This window comes from Heterocephalus glaber, unplaced genomic scaffold (genome assembly GCF_053883595.1).
Source record: "Heterocephalus glaber isolate CG9 unplaced genomic scaffold, H.glaber_assembly_v1.0 deba00001532, whole genome shotgun sequence".
In the NCBI taxonomy this organism is placed as follows: Eukaryota; Metazoa; Chordata; class Mammalia; order Rodentia; family Bathyergidae; genus Heterocephalus; species Heterocephalus glaber.
The window spans coordinates 32283591-32302761 of record NW_028258330.1 but is presented as its reverse complement, the minus strand read 5'-3'; the positions used below and the strand labels follow the sequence as shown (position 1 = coordinate 32302761).

At 49.6% G+C, this 19171-nt stretch overlaps 1 long non-coding RNA gene across 1 annotated transcript; it reads left to right on the top strand.

Annotated features, from left to right (window-relative positions):
* The first annotated feature begins 1745 nt into the window (after positions 1-1745).
* LOC147824741 (uncharacterized) lies at positions 1746-14483 on the top strand. The gene is made up of 4 exons (XR_015441923.1): positions 1746-1995; positions 3529-3673; positions 12655-12795; positions 14310-14483. It is a non-coding gene; the product is annotated as an uncharacterized LOC147824741 (long non-coding RNA).
* The last annotated feature ends 4688 nt before the right edge of the window (positions 14484-19171 follow it).

Below are 19171 nucleotides of genomic sequence, written 5' to 3'. Positions count from 1 at the left end.
TAAATTGCTAAGCTGCCCAGGCAGGACCTGACTTTGCAATCAGCCTCCCCACATGGCCTCAGCATCCCCATGTGCTAGGACTGCAAGTGTGTTCCTCCAGGCCTGACTAACTTCTTATGTGTAGAAATATTAAAGTTGTTCATGTTCCTTCAAATTCTTGCAAGGTGAGAAGTTTTAGTTCATTCCTGTGTGCATGATTGTGTTGGAATTTTTTAGATGGCAGTTGCATTTTTATTGAAAAATGATTCTTTTTTCAAGCCTGATCTTGAAGTCAGGGTTTTAGCCAGGGAATATACTCAATACAGGACACATGATTTATAGGATTATTTCATGATATTTACCCAAAAAGTTAAATACTGAGGAGTACAAGAGATCAGCCACACAGTAGAGCCCCAAAGAATCCAGCCAAGGCCCCAGACCCCACAATGTCCCCCACAAATCCAGCTAAAGGCTTACAGTCCAAGGCAATGTCCCCCACAGGTCCAGCCAGTGGCCTAGAGCCCATGGCAATGTCTCATGTTTGTATTTAGGATTTGCACCCAGAAGGCCCAAAGTGGAGGAAGCCAGAAACCTATGCCAGAGGGTTGAAGGATTTGTACCCCCAGGCTGAGGGATCTATCCCAGAGCTAGGAAGTGATGCTCTCTGTGAAGATCAGAGCTCCCCTGAGGAAAACAATTGGCATCCCCAGCAACAGCAAGGCCCCAAGCTCCTCCTCCAATGACAAAAACCAACTTCACATCAGGAAAACCATCCCCAGGAAGCTTCTCCTAGAAAATCAACAGCCCATGATTTTCCCCACCAGTTCTATTTTATGGCTGTTGGTGACAATCCACAATTGGATCCTCTGTGCCAGATCAGCATGATTCGGTTCAGCTGGGTGTTAGAAGTTAACCATTAGTCAATTCACCACAACTGAGCAGTCAGAAGCTGGGTTGAAAAGTTGTCCAAAGTTGATGTTACCTCTCTGGTTTCAGGGAAAGGATTTTCAAATTGCTTCTGCTGGTTTGATGGGATTTTAGTTGGGTACCTCCTGTAATCTGATTCTAGAAAAGCAAAGGAGTCAAATTCAGAGTGGCTCTCAGTGGGGGCACTGTGAGAAGACTCCAGTCCTGTGCTACTTGGCATCACATCCAGTCAGGACACCTGGCAGATGTGTCTGGAGCCCTGCTGGGTGTTCCCAGTGGGCCCCTCTGACTCAGGCCCTGCCTGGGCCCTCCACCACCCTGGGGTCATCAGGATTCCTTAGGGAACCATCCTCCAGATGGCAGCACAGCCCTTCTGCTGTTTTTGTCCTGAGAAGCTGCTGTGTCCTCAGCACTAAGGGCTGGGGTCACTTGTCCCTGCTTTTAGTGGGATGCTCCAGGACCACCTCAGACCTGACCTGCTGCCCACCCAGCCACAGAGACAGGGGAGAGCTGTGTGTGGGCAGCCCAGGGCCCAGCCAGCATCCCACAGGTCATGCATAACCCTGTTAATTGATGCAGGGTTTTGCTTTCATGGAGTATGGAGAATATTTAGTTTTTTACAAATTAAAGCTCATTGGACATTTTTATGTCCTTTTTTATTTTGTTTTGAAATCTATCCTTAAATTTATCTTATAGTCTGTTCTTTAAATCCTTACTGGTCTCAAAATGCTGCTAAGTGGTCACTGGTGTGATAATACAGTGTTCACAAAACACAGAAAGGCATATTATCAGTGTCTCTGAGGCTATCAGTAGACACTGTTCATCTTAATGTCCTGAGCAGATCATTAGATTTCTCATCAAAACCCTGAAGGTCAGGAATCTGGTTTTCATTTACAGTGTGGAATGAAAATAAAACCAAACCAGCCCTGTCAGCTACTAATTCTGTGTCCTGCAAAACTGTCCTACCACCTGAGGAAAAATCCAGTACCTTCCCAGAAGCACAGGCTGAAGGCCATACCAGGCCAGGGGCCTCAGAATGTCCAGGGAAGAAGCCAGTAAAGCTACTAACTGAAGAGAACTCTGGGCCAGGTACAGTAATTGCCCCCAGTTGCCCAGCGAATATTTAGGGTGAGCTGTCCTACCCTGGGCTCTGCAATTCCTCACAGAGAGGACATCTTCAGAAGTGGGGGATGGGCTCAGGGATGTCCCCACCCCCAGTGAGTCACAACAAGTTAAAGACATGGGGATGATCATGTGAAAACAAATGGCCAGGGGTGCTGTCCCCACCCTTGATTCTCTCCCTGTGCCAGGAAGGAAGGGGTTTGCTCCCCACCAGGGTGAGGAGGAATGAAGGACCATGTTCTGCAGTGGCCTCCTGACAGAGACAAGCTCACAGACAGGAGCATGTGGGGTGCATCTACATTGAATGTTGGCACAGTCAGAGCCCAGTAGGGACAACTGAAGAGTGCAGGCTTCTCTTGCCACAGGCCTGAGTTCTGGTCTCAGCCCCTCCTGTTCACTGCCTATGGGCAGCAGCATGGTCCTTTCAGCCTTGGTTTCCCCTTCCTGAGATGGAGGTTGGGGTAGCTGCTTGCAGGGGTGGGGCTGAGTGTGGGTCCTGTGTGTGACTGAAGCCCCGTCTCCCTCTCTCCTTCCTGGGCCCTGTGAAACAACTCGGATGTGTTCCGCCCCTCTGGTCCTTCCTCTTCCCGCTGTCCCCTGCCCTACTTTGTGGCTCTGACGGTTCAAAAACTAAGGCTGTGCAGTCCCAGAACACTGACTCCAGCATGGCCTCTTGCTTTGTGTCCCTGGGCTTTGTCAGGATCCTGACCCACCTGAACCTCAGCCTCCTGTCAGACAGAAACAGAGGATGGCAGGGAGATGGATGCTCAGTGCCCCTCTTGGAGCCTTGGGTACACTAGACACTGGGGAATACCATTCCCTGGCTGATCAGGGGCCAACAAGCCTACCTCCTGCCCTGACAAGTCTCCCAGTACCTGCCAGCTGAGTGCTAACCAAGCTCCAAGGCTCTGACACATTTTGGAACAGGATGGTCCTGGATTCTCCTTTAATTCAGCACATGACCCCTGTCACACTGGATAGGGAAGCAGATCACAGTGTGGCAGTTGCCTGGTGTCCTATGGGAGGAATGTGTGGGGCAGATGCTGTGACATGGGAGGGACCTGCGCACTTCTAGGTTCCAAGCTGCAGGGACAGACTGTAGGGAGGGCATCTGGGGATGGCCCCGCTTTCAAGCCCACACCCTAGAGATTAGAGGAGAACTGTGGTCTGTTTTCCAGTCTCAGGGCATCACTGCCCCCTTGGGCTGTGGCCAGGTTCTGTGGGCCTCATTTCCCCCACAGAGACATGGGCATCTCCCACCCCAGTGCTGTCCCAGGCTGACTATGGGCTTTGGACAGCCAGAGCTGGTGTTGCCAAGACCCTGCATTTCCATAGGGATAGTGAAGGTAGGTGGGGGACACATTGCTAAGAAGCCCCTAGTGTGTAGGGCCCCCACTTATTTTTGGGAACCAGACCCCAAGGGAGTTATGGGAATTGGTGAATGTTGTGTTAGGTTCTGAGGAATCTCAGGTTCTGGTATGATGACAGCTTCCTCCACAGGTCTTTTGCCTTTTGCCATCTGCTGTGCATCTCCTCCCCACACTGCAGAGGAAGTCACATTGCCCTAATTGGGGACAGCATCCTGACATCCAGGATGAAGACTGGAGCCCATGCTCCTGGCCCACATCCAGGAGCCTGTGGCAAGGTGGGTCATGGCATGCTGGCTCTGGGGGTGTGGCTCAGGGCGACTGTTCCTGCTCCCACCAGGGACACAATTGAGAATGAGAAAGCTGTGGGCTGTGACACCATATACAGACTTTGCTTGGTTTGTGTGCTTTGAGCCACCACATATGGAGGAGGCTGCAGTGTCACATCTCTGGCATCAGGGAGCTTTGCTCATGCCCAGATTTCAGAGACATTCCAGAGTATCAGGGTTCTCAAGAACTTGCTCTAACAGGTGTCCTCCTCCCACTTTAGGGCCACACCTAAGCAAGACACTGTGCAAGCCCTGTGCTCAGGTGAACCCATCATCTCCTGTGTACAGCAGAGTCCCTAAGTCTGGTCCCTCAGTGGCAGAGGGCTGAGGATGCCCAGGGAGGCATTTCCTCCTCTTGTTTCAGCCCCAGGAGCCCAGAGCCACCTACAGCAGGGGTCCTCTTTCTCTCTCAGGGAGCCCTGTAGAAATTGTGCCTTCTGGGACTGGGGACCAAGCTCTTGTCTGGCAAGAGCATTGGAGGGAGTATCCAGCTATGTCTAGGTTGGGAACTGCCAGCCTCCCTCCCTGTGCTTGGGCTGCTTAGTGCTCCTAAGTCTTTCCTGGGCAGTGCAGGTAGGATCGGGGCATTACCAGTAGGGACAGGTGCACAGCCATCCCCTGCTCCATCCACAGAGAGGTCTCCAGACCTCCAGAGGCTGTGGCTAGGAGCAGGAAGGAATAGGCTATGCCATGATAACAGTGCCTCACCAGGTGCCACTGCACCACTGGGGTTTGGGCCAAGTCCCCAAGCCTCACCCTATGGAAAGTGGTGACAACCATGTCCATCTTGCCAGAGGCAACCTGAGGGTGCTGTCCACAGCGTTTCTGTGACAGCCCATTACATATCCTAGAAACCCATCCCCGCGGGGCCTTGGAAGGGTGCAGGATGGACTGGTCTCCCTTTGTTTCCTCATCCCCAGGGTGGGACCCATGTCTACCTGGCTGGGAAAAACTGTTGAAGCGCTGAATGTCATCGTGAGGCACCAGCCCCACCCTGTAAGACACAGTTCCAGGGGTGACAGGTGACCCTGTGGAACACCAAGGTGCAGAAATTCACATCCCCAGCACCTCCTTCCTGTCATCTTGACATTTCTACAGCAAGAAAAGGAGCTCCCCTATCAGTCCTCAGTATAGGGACCTGAGACACCAACTCTGGAGCCTCCTTGGAGTTTTTCCTGTGAAATTGTAGTTCTTTGTCTATTATATTATTTTTCATATTATTCTCTATTGTTCAGAGAGAATTTTCAATGAGAAAGTCTGTGTGATTTATGTGTTTTCTGAGGTTCTCATCACACATAATATGATATTCACCACAAAAAGTCATCAAGTTAAAGAAAGTACATGATGATATCCTGGAACACAGCTCTGAGTCCATTGGACCATTTTTCTAAAAATCATATTTTATTCAAAAGTGATTTAATTACACTTAGAAGAAAACATGAGATTTGGGGAGAAATATCTCCATCAAAGTCACATATCAAGTGTTACTGTGCACTGATTGTTTCTGCCTGACCTTAGGTGCAGGAATTGATCTCAGTTGTGGCTCAAGCCCTGAAAGTTGGCAGATCTCCCTCTCTGCCATGACTGCTTGAAGTATAGACAGGTGTCCCTTATTTGTACAAGCATCTGCCTTCCTGGCCTTCGCTCTGGCTATGACACCAAGCTGAGAAGAAGCAGAACCATCCTTTGTTTCTCAGCAGACAGTTGGGACCCTGCAGCGGTATGTTCTGTCAGGAGTTTGTGTCCATTCACAATAGCAGCCTGCTTCAGGAGACTCGATGCCAAGCCTGAGATCTAGGAGCTGTCACTAGTTCCTGAGACCAGTGTCATGGGTGTGTGATTGGGTATGTCAGTCTGAAGGTCCCCAGGCAATGCAGAACAGAAATGAGACAGCTAGACAGAGCAAGGACCAAAATGTTTTTCCATCAGGTTATGAACTTGACTTTGGGTGAGTGTCTGGGTCTAAGTTTGTATTAGTTAGCATTTCCCTTGCTGGGACATACACCTGACATGAGAATCTTAAAGAAGAAAAGGTTAATTCAGGCTCATAGTTTCAGTGAGTGCAGTCCATGGTCAGGTAGTTCCAAGGAAAAACCATGGTGGATGGGTATTGTAGAGGAAAGCTGCTCAAAACAAAGCAGCCAGGAATCAGAGAAAGGAAGAGGCTGGGGACAGAATCCACCCTCCAGGTCAGGCCCCCATAGACACACATCCTCTATACACTGAGCTTTGAACTCATGATTGGATTAATCAATCCATGGAGGAGCACAAGCCTCTATGACCCAGCCACCTTCCAAAATTCAAACTCAAAAGAAGGAACATATGGGGGACATTTCTGATCCAAACCATACCAGATGGATGCTTGTGTGTGTGTGTGTGTGTGTGTGTGTGTGTGTATTGAGTGTGTAAGCATGTCTGGGTGGATGAATGGTGAGCATGCATGCATAGGTGTCTAGTGTGAGTATGGGAAGTAGTCCAGTTGGGTGCACACGGGTGGAGAATGTGGATTGGTAGTAAGTGTGAACACTTGGCTGTCTGGAAGTGGTGAGCAGGTCGGTGATTGTGCATGTAGGTGTGAACAGATGAGTTGTTTAGTGTGTGAGGATGACACGGGATAGCTGAGTGTGTGCATATGAGCACGTGAGGAGCTAGGATGTGATAGTGAAAGGAGGCACAGGTAAGGAGCATCTGTAGTTGTGAGCATGTGTGTACAAGTGTGAGTGTGCTTACTTACCCTGACCACTCTGGTTTCCCCCTGCAGGCACAGGGCCAGGGGCTGAGGCCTCCCGTGGTGACTTTCCTCACTAGGCTCATAGGTGCAAAGGGACTTGTGGCCTGGCATCTTCCTGGAGATTCCTGGCTCCCATGCCTACCATAGATGTGATGACCACAGGCTGTGAAGTGGACCCCTTAAGACCCAGGCACACGGAGTCCAGAATCCAGCCTGTCTCTGCAGATGCAGGTAGAGGCTGGGCCAGTTAGCCCCAAGGTCAGGATGGTGCTCAGCCACCCCTGTTCAGGAGGACCTCATCCTTCCTTTGCAAACCACATCTACCCTCCGTCCATGCCAAGTGCAGGCTGCACATGCAGTGCTGAGGGTTGGCCCAGACTGGCCCTTGATGCCCTCACAGCCCTGTTGGAGAGGTGTGTACAGCACCCTCCCACAGACAGCAGTGGGATGGGATGAGGAGAGCCCCTGGACCCGGGGCTTCTGGATAGGAGACCAGAGAGCTTAGAAACACCCTCTCTCTTGGAAGCTGGGACTCTTGAAATGGAAGGCCCAGGAGGGCAGAAAGGAAAATTCACAATGAAAGGGGCCCGAGCTCCCCAGACCAGCTATTTTCAATTTCTCTCTATGAGCACAGAGCCCAACTCTGGTGTTTGGCCCTGAATGGCACTGGACTGTGTAACTGCAGTGGTGGTGGGTGGGGAGGTCACCTGCAACTGAGCCTCTGCCAGGCCCGCTGTGGCATCACACTGAGTGTATGACTGCTCCTTCTCCCTCCAGGCCATCATCCTCCCAGTGGGGACCAGCTAAGTGTGAAAATGGAGTCCTATGGTGGAGCCTGCTGAGGTCAGGCCCCACTGGACCCCACACCTGGCCTCACCATAGCCCCTGTGTGCTAGTCCCCAGCCACAGCTGTCCTGTCTGCTGCAGAACAAGCAAGTGCTGAGTGTGGGTGCTCAGGAGGGAGGGCATTGTCTGGAGCTGGCCACAAGGACTCGGTTTCCTCTACCCACGACTTGACTGTGGTATTGGCCAGGGTGCCCAGGCCAGGGGCAGCTTTCACTCCCCACCAGGACCCAGGGCCTGGAGAGGCAGGGACCTATAAGTGCTCAGGTGCCACTATTGCTGTCAGAGCTCACTTTAGAGACCTCAGTTGCACAGGGGTGTGGAGGAAACATGCATCAGAGGCCTCCCTTGCCTTTAGCGTTGAGAACTGAGATCATGTCCTGGGCTGGTGACCTGTGTCTTGATCCTCTCTAGGTCTTGGGCAGCTGCAGTTCCCACTCAGCCCTGTGGTCCAGAGGGAGGGAGAGAGTGGCCATTGTGCTGTGCTGCATTCCTCCATGACACATGCTGTGAAGCCCTTTGTTGTAAGACAGCTCAGGTGGAGGAAGTGTCCCAGTGTCCCACACACTTATGGCCAGCAGGCTGAGCTGTGGAGCTGTGGATGTCAGGCGGATGGGCTGTACTTCACTTCACTTAAGTGATCAAGACCCTGACACACACAAAGTCTTTCTTTTCTAAGTCAGTACTTTGTAAATGTCATTTATATATATATATATATATTAGAAAATCCTTGTTTTAATCATAGAGAATTGGATATTGGTTTTGCATTAATAGTTTAGTGTGATTTAAAAATGTCATTTAAATTATGGTTATCTTACTATACTGACAATTTTTTTTTAATTTTTCTTTCACACTCTGCAACCTGCCCAGCCATAATACAACTGTTTAGATCCTTAGTTTTTATTCTATCTTTTTTTTTTAATTCTTTGAAAAATCCAGTGGTTTAGGACAAAAATTATACTTGTCCATGGAGGGAAACTGGAAATGGTGGCAGTGGCTCACAGTGAGGAAGGAGTGTCTTAGCAGCATTCAGACCTTTGATATTTAATACATTCACAATGGGGCCATCATTCATGTCTTACTACTGGGCAGTTTAACCCCTGGTGGTACATGGGTGACTGTCCCATCATGCAGCTTGTACCTCTGCTGGTACTAACAGATCATACAACCTTTATTGGTGTTTTTACTAATAAAATTAATTTAAAAACCACCCATTGGGACAGTCATGCGTGTACCACTAGTGGTCAGGCCAGCAGGAACTTGTAAATGGGACTTAAGAGGCTTGAGAATACTATGTAGATATTTGTTTTCTGTTTGAATAGTTTGTTCTTTCCTCACCCTTTCTTGATATTCTGCTTTCTAGGGTTTTGGTTAGTGGTCACGTTGTGTACAATTTTCATCACTAAACACATTGATAATACATTTGATTGGATCATGAGGAAAAGTGGTGTTAGGATTTGTGAGTGTTAGGTGAGGACGAAGCTGAGAATGAAGGTTATGGTTAGTCTGAGGATTAAGGTGAAGTTTGGCCATAGGGTAAGGGAGAGTGTTGGGTTTAGAGTGAGGGTAAGTGTTAGAATGAAGATGATGGTTAGGGATTAGGATTAGTGTTGGCCTTTAGCTTCAGTGTTATGCATAGGGATAGTATTAGGGTTTCAGGTGAGGGGACTGTTTAATTTCTGCCATCAGTGTTAGTGGTTAGGGTTAAGATTAGAATTGGGTATAAGGATTAGGGTTTAAGAGAGTTTAGGTTTTAGGGTTAAGGTTGGCAGTAGGGTTATGATTGGCGTTGGGATTCCTGTAGGATTTGGGTTGGTGTTTGTGTTGAGGTTGTGGTTAGTGTTTAGATTTAGGGATTAGGATTAGAGTTTGTGGTTAGAGTCAAGGAATATGTTTAGGGTTTAGGCTTATGGTGAATGTGAGTATTAGGTTTGGATGTTAGGGTGAGCAGGAGGGTTAAGGTGAGGGTTAGTGGTAGCATGGGGATTAGGGTGAGAGGGTTTAGGCTAAGGGTTTGGGGCTAGGGTCAGGGTGAGGTTCAGGGTGAGTGAGTTGTTAGAGTTTTGGTGTGAGTTACAGGTATATTTAATATTGTGGTTAGCATTTCTATTAGAGTTCTGTTCTAGGATTGGGTTTCAGATTAGGGTTCCACTAATGGGTTAGTCTTAGGGTTATGATTTAGGGTTGGGGTCAGGTTCAAGATTTAGGTTTAGGTTTTAGTTGAGGATTAGAGTGTGGGATCAGTGTGAAGGTAAAGAGTAGGGTATCAGGAAGTGTTATCTACAATAATGAATTTGGCAGTGTCCTTTCTTTACAAATTTCAGAATATCTTGGAAACTTGAGGTGTTAGTTTTGACATGGCATTCGCTCTTGCTAACTTAGTCTCAGTTGTATTGATTTGCAGTTTGATCTGTGTAATTTCTCTCACCTACCACTTTGGATTTGGATAGTTCTTGATCTCAAGACCTCAATGTACATAATGATGTTATTTATTGGGCTTGCTCTATTTTTCAAATGTTAGCTTTCACAGCTACAATTCAAACTCTCCTTGAATTCCTTTCATGATGTCCCACAGGTTTGATGTATTGTGTTTCCATTTTCATTCGATGACAGGAGCTTTTAAGGTTTTCTCTGATATCTTCTGGGGCCTGTTGATCTTTCACCAGCATATTGTTTAGTCTTCATGTGTTTGCATAATTTCTGTGGTTTCCTTGGCTGGTGCTATTTGGTTTTATTATACTATGATCTGTTAATATACAGGGCACCCTTTCAGCTCATGTGTATCAATTTCACTCAGATGTGGTATGTGCTTGAGAAAGTTCCCCATGTTTCTGAAAAAAAGGTGTATTATATTTTTGGATGAAAGTTTCAGCAGACATCAATTGCATTTATTTGATGGCATCAGGCTGAGTTGGCATTGTCCTCCTATCTCTGTGATTCTCAGCCTACCATGCCAGTACAAACGTGAATGCACATGACCGTGTTCTATGAAAACTTAATAGATAAATCTTGTGTCAGCCCTGATTTGAAGGCTACTGTGTTTGGACTCTGACCTACTTGTAATAAATTATGGGATGGGGACAGGATGTATCACAGAGCTACTGATGCCTGCCTCACAAGCACAAGGACCAGAGTTCAATCCCCAGTAGCAAAAAAAAGACAAAAATCAACAACAACAAAATCCCGTGATAACTCAGAGTCTGGGACAATGACTGTGGGCTTTAGGATCTTTGTCTACAGTTGAGTCCTTCTTTCCACCATGCAGTGGGACCTGAGTGAGATGCTTAATTTATTTGCAGCTGTCTTTACAAAGGAGACAGCTCAGGGATTGGATGCCCAAACAGGAGTCTGCAGAGTACATCTCAAGGCATGGGCTTTCTTCTGGGAAAGGCCAACTTTGGTTACTTCTCCCAGCCCCCAGGATGGCACCATGGAGCATCAGTGCTGCCAAGTTGGGGGAACTCATGCTTCTGCCTCAATCCTTATGGGCACACCCAGATGCCTGCACAGTTGTGTCAAGGTCAGTGTGCACCTGCTGGTCCAGGTCAGGAAACAAAACAAATCAGCCTCGGTTGCTATTGTGATGGGGAGCTGCGATGACCAGGGTGAGTTTCTCTGTGTTGCAAGTGTCTGATGAGAGGGACTGTGGTATTTGCTTTGCCTGATGTGAACTGATAGAAGGTACTGTTTGGAAGTGATACTGGAGTTTCTTGCCTAGGTGAAGGAGGGAAGGCAGTGTAGAGGAAACTTTGTTATTTGTGGTAGAGCCATTGAGTGGCTTCCCTTAGGTAAATGAGTACAAAGCCAGAGTGGAGGGGCAGTTGCTGCCTTGGTAGGAAACATACAGATCCCCCAGCCTTAAAAGCTGGCATTGGGAGAAGCTGAGGACTTTGCATTGGCCCCATCATCTCTCTGCACAAAGTCATGAGGATCCCCAGGGCTGGGGAGGTAGCTCTGTTGTAGAGCACAAGCCTTGCTATCACAGGCCCTGGGCTCTGTCCCTGTCCCTGGGACCCCACACACATGGAGATTTCCCTGCGGCAGCCTGTGGGAGCACTTTCCCAGTGCCAGGAGTGACTGTATGCCCAGTGGTGCTTCACTTCCCTGGAGCTCTGTTGCATCCTGGGGCTGCTCCTGCAGGGCCCTCTGGCCCTTTTTCAATCCAGTTCCAACCAAAGACTTTTGCAGTGAGCTACAAGGCAAGGCATTATGTAGCACTTCTTTTGACTCAGTGATTGCTAAGTTGCTAAGCATCCCAGGTTGGCCTTCAACTTGTGATTCTCTGGCCTCAGACTCCCCAAGTGCTAGGATTGCAGGTATATGCATCCACTCCTGCCTAGCTTCCTCTTCTGGGTGGAAGTATTACATTTGTTTATGTTCCTGCTATGTCTTGCAACCATAGGCTCCCATAGAATGAAAACCCTCCCGCACACTTACTTTTCTGCCTCTAGAGTTCTGCATCTGTACACTGTATAGCAGGAGGGTGCCCAGCCCCGTGTCGGGATGGCAGAGAGCTCTCCATGCCTGCTCATTTTATGTTTCTTCACCTTAGCCAGGGAGGGTGCTGCTGTCCCATCCCACAGGCCTGGAACCTGACATTCAAAAGTGAATGGCTTTCCAAGGCCACATGGGGTTCTGAAAGCAGAGCCCAAGTCCTAGGCCATCAGGGGCCTGATCCAGCACAGGCAGCCCCTTTCCTGCCTGGATTTGGTGCCCTCTCGACACTTCTGCATCCCTATCACCTTGGGGGCTCCTCAGTCCCCTCCTCCTTCAGGTCCTGAGCTTGTCTTCCCCACAGGACCCAGGAGCTCAGCTAGGGGTTCCAGGCAGCATGAGCTGGACAGTGCTGTGGGGTTGCCTAGCATGGCTTGAGGATTTGGTGTCCTAGGCATGGATTTCAAAATAGAAGAACAATTCCATTTTATTAAAATCAGTACTTATACAGACAGGAGAAACATGGATGCAGGATAACAGGAAAAAACAATGGGTGACTTTCTCAGGTGAGGGGAGGGTTGTCCAGCCTCTGCAGCACTATATGGTGAGGAGACCTGAGCAGCTGGAGATGCCCTGCAGCTGGATGAAGCAGGAGCTGCCTGGGGCATGGAGTCAGTCTTGACTGCTGCTGCCTGTGCTGGCTCCAGATCCTGAGATGACACAGAAGCCAGTGCAGTCTCCCACCCTCCCCCTGCTCCCAGATCTCTCTTGACACCTTCTTGGGTGGATTGCAGTTCAGACCCTAGAGGAGACACTCGAGGGCCAAGAGAAAAGAACTCCTTCACAACTGCCCTTCCCCGTGTCTTTCCCAAGGCAGGTGACTAATAAATTATGCTCCAATAAAAATATTCTTTGCTTGCAGGCAGAACGAGAGACCAGAGAGTTTAATTATCTTCCCCAAGGACATTCAGCTATTAAGTGCTACAGGCCCATCTACACCCTGGCTTGGCTGTTTTAGGTGTCTTTCTCCTCTGCACTAGCCTCTGCCAGAACACGACAGCAGGTACTTTTTAACTTGAAGATTAAGTAATGCATCTGACCAACTGCCAAATGATGTTACATTTTCTGTACATCAAGATAGTGAAGTTTCTGGGTACTGGTTGGAGGTTGCCCCAGCAACCACCACACATGAGTTACTTGGCAGAGGGGGCTTCCAGGGACCGGTGATCCAGAAGGAGGTGTGAGGAAGTGGAACCATGGGCTAGGGGGCCTGGAGCTGGCCATGCAGAGTCCCCATACCCCTAGGCAGTTCTCCTGAGGTTCTAGGGGAGCCCCGACAGCCCTGCCTGGGTTTTCTGAGGTAGGAAGACTTAGGGGACAGGGTTCCAAGGCTGGTTGGAACAATGAAAGCAGGCGGGGATGCCCTGCAGGAAGCCAAACCTCATTTGCCAAGACAGTGGCCCCTCAGGGCTACCCAGGTCTGTCTGGCCCACCATCTATCTCCCTGCTGAGGACAGAGGATCTGGCCACCAGCGCCTGCCCAGCAAACTCAGACACAAGTGCTTCCAGGGACTCTGGACCCCAGCACACCTGGCCAGGCCCCCCATTCCCACCTTTTCCCCTGCCCCAGCAGCAGCAGCCATGAGTCCCATCCCTGCACACACAGCCTTGCCTCCCCTCTCACATTGCTGGCATTTTACAATACAGGGGACTGAGGCTCATGGAGTGACTTGTCTAATTCACACAGCTCTTTTGGGGCTCACCAGTGGCTCAGCTTCATGGGTTTGGGTGATATCTGTGTTTTCTGGGGTTTTGTGGGTTCTTTTGTTTCATTTTGGTTTGGTTTATTGCCATTTTTTTTGGTACCAGGGATCGAACTCTGGACCTTGTGCTTGTGAGGCAGGTGGCAGAACCACAGAGCTAAATCTCTGGCCCTGGTTTGGTTTATTGAGCCAGGGTCTCACTAGGAATGGACTATGGAGCCAGGCTGACCTTGAGCTCCTAGCAATCTGGGATCACAGGCATGTGCCACCATGCTGGGCTGCCACTCATGTGTTTTAATCTGTATCACTACCTTCATTAGACCTGTGGCCACTCTCCTAGGACTGTTCCTCTGCCTAGGCACACCTAGGGGCAAGGACTGTGCCCCTGTGGAAAGATTAGAAGCTCAGTGTTCCAGGACTTCCCCAGGACAGAGCTGTGCCTCTGCTATCATTCTGTGAAGCCCTGTGCCTCTGCCATTAGACTGGAGGCTTCCTGGGTTAGGGGTGCCTCTTCCTTTGTGGAGGGAGCCATGTCTCTGCTCAGTCTGGGTGTCCTCTGAGGCGTGACTTAGGTCTCTCCTGTCACAGTGGGTCAGGGCTGTGTCCCCCTCAGAACAGAGCTGCCCTACACCCAGAGGGGCAGGGTTCCCTGCCTGAGGAGAAAGGGCAGCTGAGGCTCTGCCCTGAGGTCCTGGTGATACTGGGGGTCCCCTTCCTGTTAGAAAGGTGGTACTTTGAGGGTGCAGAGCTACTGGGGGAGGCAAGCAGGCCCAGGGCTGTCAAGGCACCAATGTGATAGTGACCCCCCCCCCAGGTTTCTCACCCTGCCTGCCCTCTGTCATTCCCTGACACCACCATCACTGCTTCCAAAGTGCTGACCTCCCAAGCCATCAAATCTCATGACAGGTGAGTGAGAGCGTTTCACAGACAGGAAAAGTAAGTCAAGTGACACCATGTGGTGGTAGGAGGGACTTGGGGAGAGGCCCCAGGGACAAAGGCCAGCCCCAGGAGTTAATTTCAAATCTACCCCATCCCTCTCCATTCTCCTATAGAATGTAAGTATGTTTACTGAACAGGTGAAATTCCCTGCTTTCCAGCCATAAGGGAGTTAGTGCCCCCTAAAGTCAAGAGTCTGCTTCCAGGGGCCTGGGAGGGAGGGCAGGAGTCAGGTGAATTAAATAAGTTACAGCGTCTTATGGTCTCTGAGGAAATAGGGATGGGAAAGCAGAGGTGAGTCCTGCCTCAAAACCTGAGTCCTGGTTCTAGGCAAACCATCACTGTCCCTTGGCTCCCAGCCTGGCAGAACCTTTTAATGAGGAGATCTCTCCAGGAGGGACCCACCACCCCACCATCCAGTCACAGGAGACTTGGGAGCTGGACCTTTTAGAACTGAATCCTCAGCACCGCAGAGGCCCTAGAAGACAGGCCATCCCCTAGTCCTGGGGTCCCTGCAGCAGTAGTTGTGGGACATCGCAGACCCCATTCCCACTGGCAGAAGAGCCCATCCCCAGGCTCAGTGAGGCATGAGGGGGGTCTGTGTGCTGAGCTCTTGCTATGGCTCTCCTTGGAGACATTTCCAGGCTCCTGGAGTGGTCAGAGGTCACTTCCTGCCTTGGGTAAGTAGGGGCACTCCCTCCAAGTTCCTTCTGGCTGACAGGGGTGCCACCACACACACACACACACACACACACACACACACACAGGAGACCCCAAGCCCATCTCAGCCACACCTGGGCCCCAGTCAGCTATACTGGGCGAGCTGTGTGGAGAGTGGACAGTTTGTCTCCAAGGGCTGGCTAGGGTCTGGCTGTCCTGGGAGAGTTGTCCTTTTGTTGTATTTCTTTCAGCATTTGTGGTTATGTCCTCTGACCCTATGTTGGCTAAAGACAAGTCCCTATCCCTGAGGGCTCCTTCAGAACCTTGGGGATAGTGCCTGTCACTTAGACTAATGAGGGATCTTGTCACCTGCCATTATGAATTCCCATGGTTCCTTGGCAGACTGGGCCTTTAGGACCATTGCAGCCAACCAGTGTCCAGGGTCTTCCTCCCATATGCCTACTGGGGATTGAACCCCAGGGTCTTCGCACTGAGCTGCATCCCCAGACTTGTTTTTATTTTAAAACAGGGTCTTGGTAAGTTGCCCAGTCTGAGTTTGACCTTAGGATCCTCCTGGCTCAGCCTCCCAGAATGCTGGGATTAAAGTCATGTCTCCCTAAACCCAGCTCTGAAAACATTTTTGAGCAGTGTAAATCTTTTCCCAAATGAAACTAACCCACAATCCTAATGTTGGATATAAGACCAATAAAAGCAGTGTTTTATCAGCAGTGTAGCACTCCACTACCACCCATAATTCCTTTCCCCAAATTAAAATAGTCTAATTTATGCAGAGGCAACTTTAGCACCTAGATTCAATCAGACTAAGTCTCTTCAGCCTCAGCTACACAGATTCTGTGCAACCACTGCCATGCCTCACTTACAGTACTTGCTTAAAGTAAATCAAGAAGGGAAAGAAAGGCACTGTTCTCCAGGCTGTAAAATAACACAATGGAAGCCAGTTACGGAGCCTCAGCAGGCTTTGGATATCCTCATCCGGAAAGTACTGAAGTGGGCAACAAAGTGGTTACACATTGCACCTGTTATTCTCTTAAACTGGAATACACTTCAGTGAGCGAGGGGAAGCCCAAGTTATAATGGAAGAAGTTGGGCACAATGCCCCATGCATATAAACCCAGCTACTCAGGAGGCTGAGGCAAGAGGATCACAAGTTCAACCAGAGTCAGGGCAAGAGACACTGTCTCAAAAAAAAATAGCTGGGTGTGATGCCCTACATATGTAATCCCAGCACTCTCAAGGCTGTGGCAGGAGAATCACCATGAGTTCAAGGCCAGCCTATGGTACATAGTTCAAGAATCTGTTCAAGCTGGACAAGGCCATGGGGGCATCAGACCAGGTGGGGACTGGGCAAGGAAACTGGAAGAGGTGACGTTTGGGCAGGACCTGGAAGAGAGAGCAGAGAGACAGGAAAGAGGTGTATTTGAGGCCCAGGGAACAGTTTGTTGGCTCTGAAAGGAGAAAGCACAAGTTAGGGCTCCAAAGATAGGTTGGGGTCACATTATAAATGGCCTTGAGTGTGAAAGGGAGGAGTCTGTGGCTAAATGGGAAGGCAGTAAGGAGCCACAGTCAGTTTTGAGCAGGACTGGTCCTGGTGAGCAGAACTGGGGGCCATGTGGGGCATCCTGGTGTGGACAAAGTCTGAGGAGAGGGATGGTGCCCCCTGGGTGCACTGACACTCCATGCAGCTGCCTGGCTGTGGCCTCTGCTCAGCTGTCCCTGCAGCCAGAGGAGAACAATGCAGGAGTGGCAGGTGTTCAGTGCCCCAGGGGCTGTGAGGATCTAGTTAGGGAAGGGCTGGGGCCCAGGCCATGGGAGCATGAATCTCTGAGCCTTGACCCAAGGTCTGAGGTCCCAGGGAGGGGCAGATGCCCCAGGACAGGAGCCCTCAGAATCCTGCCTGGGCCCCGGCTCACTGTCAGTCTTCAGCGGGGTGGAGACAGGGGCCAAGATGGAGAGAGATGGGGACACTGTTCAGTGCTGGGCTCTGGGAAGAGCACAGAGATGGCAGGAGCCATGGCCTTCCAGTTTCTGCCCCCTCTCACAGAGTCAGTGAGGGTTCCCTAGGAACTGAGCTGGCTGCAGGGGAGGGGGAATGACAGAAATCGGAATCAGCACTGGCTGGCACCCTTTCCTCAGGCCTGGCAATTATCTAGTCACAAATCACACAGAAATGGCAGAGTAACCACTTCTGAGAGCCTGGTGGACCACTGGGGAGGCTGTAAAAATTCAGTCAGCTGTCTGACCCAGTGCTGTGGAGACAGCCAGACATGGGGAGGCTGGGGTGCAGTGGGGGGCTACAGGCAGGGTCCCCAGCATCCCTCAGGTTTTGCCCTGAAGTCCTCCAGGTCACTGAGGTAGGACATGGGGTCTCCGAGGTGGGGGGGGCTGGGGGGGGCTGGTGTGGGATCCCAGATAATGGAAGGGGTCTCACTAAAGTCAGAGGGGTCTACTAAGGGAAGAGAGGCCTGAGGTGTGGCAGGTAGTGTAGAGGCTGTCTGGGCCAGGATGGGGTGAGGGTGTACAGTCAGGGAGGGAGCCCAGGACTGTCCAGTGCAGGTCATGAACTGTGGGCCATGTATGGAGACTGATAAGATGGTTTGTACAGTGTTCATGGGCACAGGCTTAGGTGTGGGGCTGTGTGAAGCTCCTACACCTTGGGAAGGATTCTTGGGGATAGAGCAGAACAGGTCTCACTGGGACGGGCTTGTCCTTCTCCCTGCCCAGATGACCGTGCTCAAAGGTGAGAAAGAAGTGGGGTCTCTGCACATCAGAGGAGTGTGGGAGGGAGGTCAGGGCAAAGCCTGTGGTCACCATGCATGCTGCGAGGCCCTGGTAGCCTCTCAGGGAGAAGCACCCCACAGGCAGAGTCTACACACCTCACCAGAGCTAACAAATTGACCCCAGTCCTACAGGTTGATACCTAGGCAGAGTGGTTGATTTCAGAGTTTGTTTTTTCCAAATTGACAGTGGAAATCAGTATGGAGATACCTCAGGAAACTAGAATTGAAAGTCCCATTTGACCCAGCTATTGCCCTGCTAGGTATCTTCCCCAAAGAATTAAAAGAATCACACCACAGTGATATATGTGCACCCATGTTCATAGCAGCACTATTTGTAATAGCTAAAACTTGGAAGCAGCCCAATTGCCCATCAACTGGAGGCTTAAAAAGAAACTGTGGGGTTTTTTGTTTTATAAAATAGAGTACTACTCAGTTTTCAAAAAAATGATAAATTAGAGACATTTATAGCTAAATGGATGTGCATTGAGGTGATACTCTTAAGGGAAATAAATAGGACACACGTGTAAATAATGCATAGTTTCTGTAGTGTGAGAAACTGAAATTGTAAGCACTAAAAGATATAATAGATCATGTCAAATAGAAAGGAAAGGGGTAAAAGGGAATGGGAAGTGGAAGGGAAGGGGAAAGGAAAGAAGGGAACAGAATACGTATGAGAAAATTAAAAAATGGAAACAAAGTCTTTGTAAATAGGGAGGGATGGAGGGGATGAAGGGAGGGCAGGGGAATGGGGAAAAAACAAAAACCAAAAGAGATTATGCAAAGGTGCAAATTTCCAATGATGTATCTCATTATATCCTAACCCTAACATGGACCAACAGAATCCATTTTTAAAAACCGCTTAGTGAAACCTTTTGAGGTGGTGTAGATCTATAATCCCAGTACTCTGCAAGGCTGAGGCAGGGGGATTAGACATTCGAGTCCACATTGAGCAGATGAGCTACTTAGTGAGATCCTATGACAAAATTAAAAAGAAATTAAATGGCATGGTGATGTAGTTCAGTGAGAAGGTCCCACATTCAATCCCCAGTACTGAAAAGCAAATTACTGATTTGTAAAGTCCCTCAGTCAAGAAGATTCTGCAGGGTCCATGTGCAAGACTAGACCAATCCCCTTAGGAACTTCAGCCCTCTTCAGTATGTTGTGAATGTTTTAAACTGTTATATTTTAAAAATAAAATTAAATTACCATTTAGAGAAGATGTGTCCATTTCACATAGAGTGGTTGGGCAGCACTGTGCTGTCCCTGTGTCCTCTAATATGTG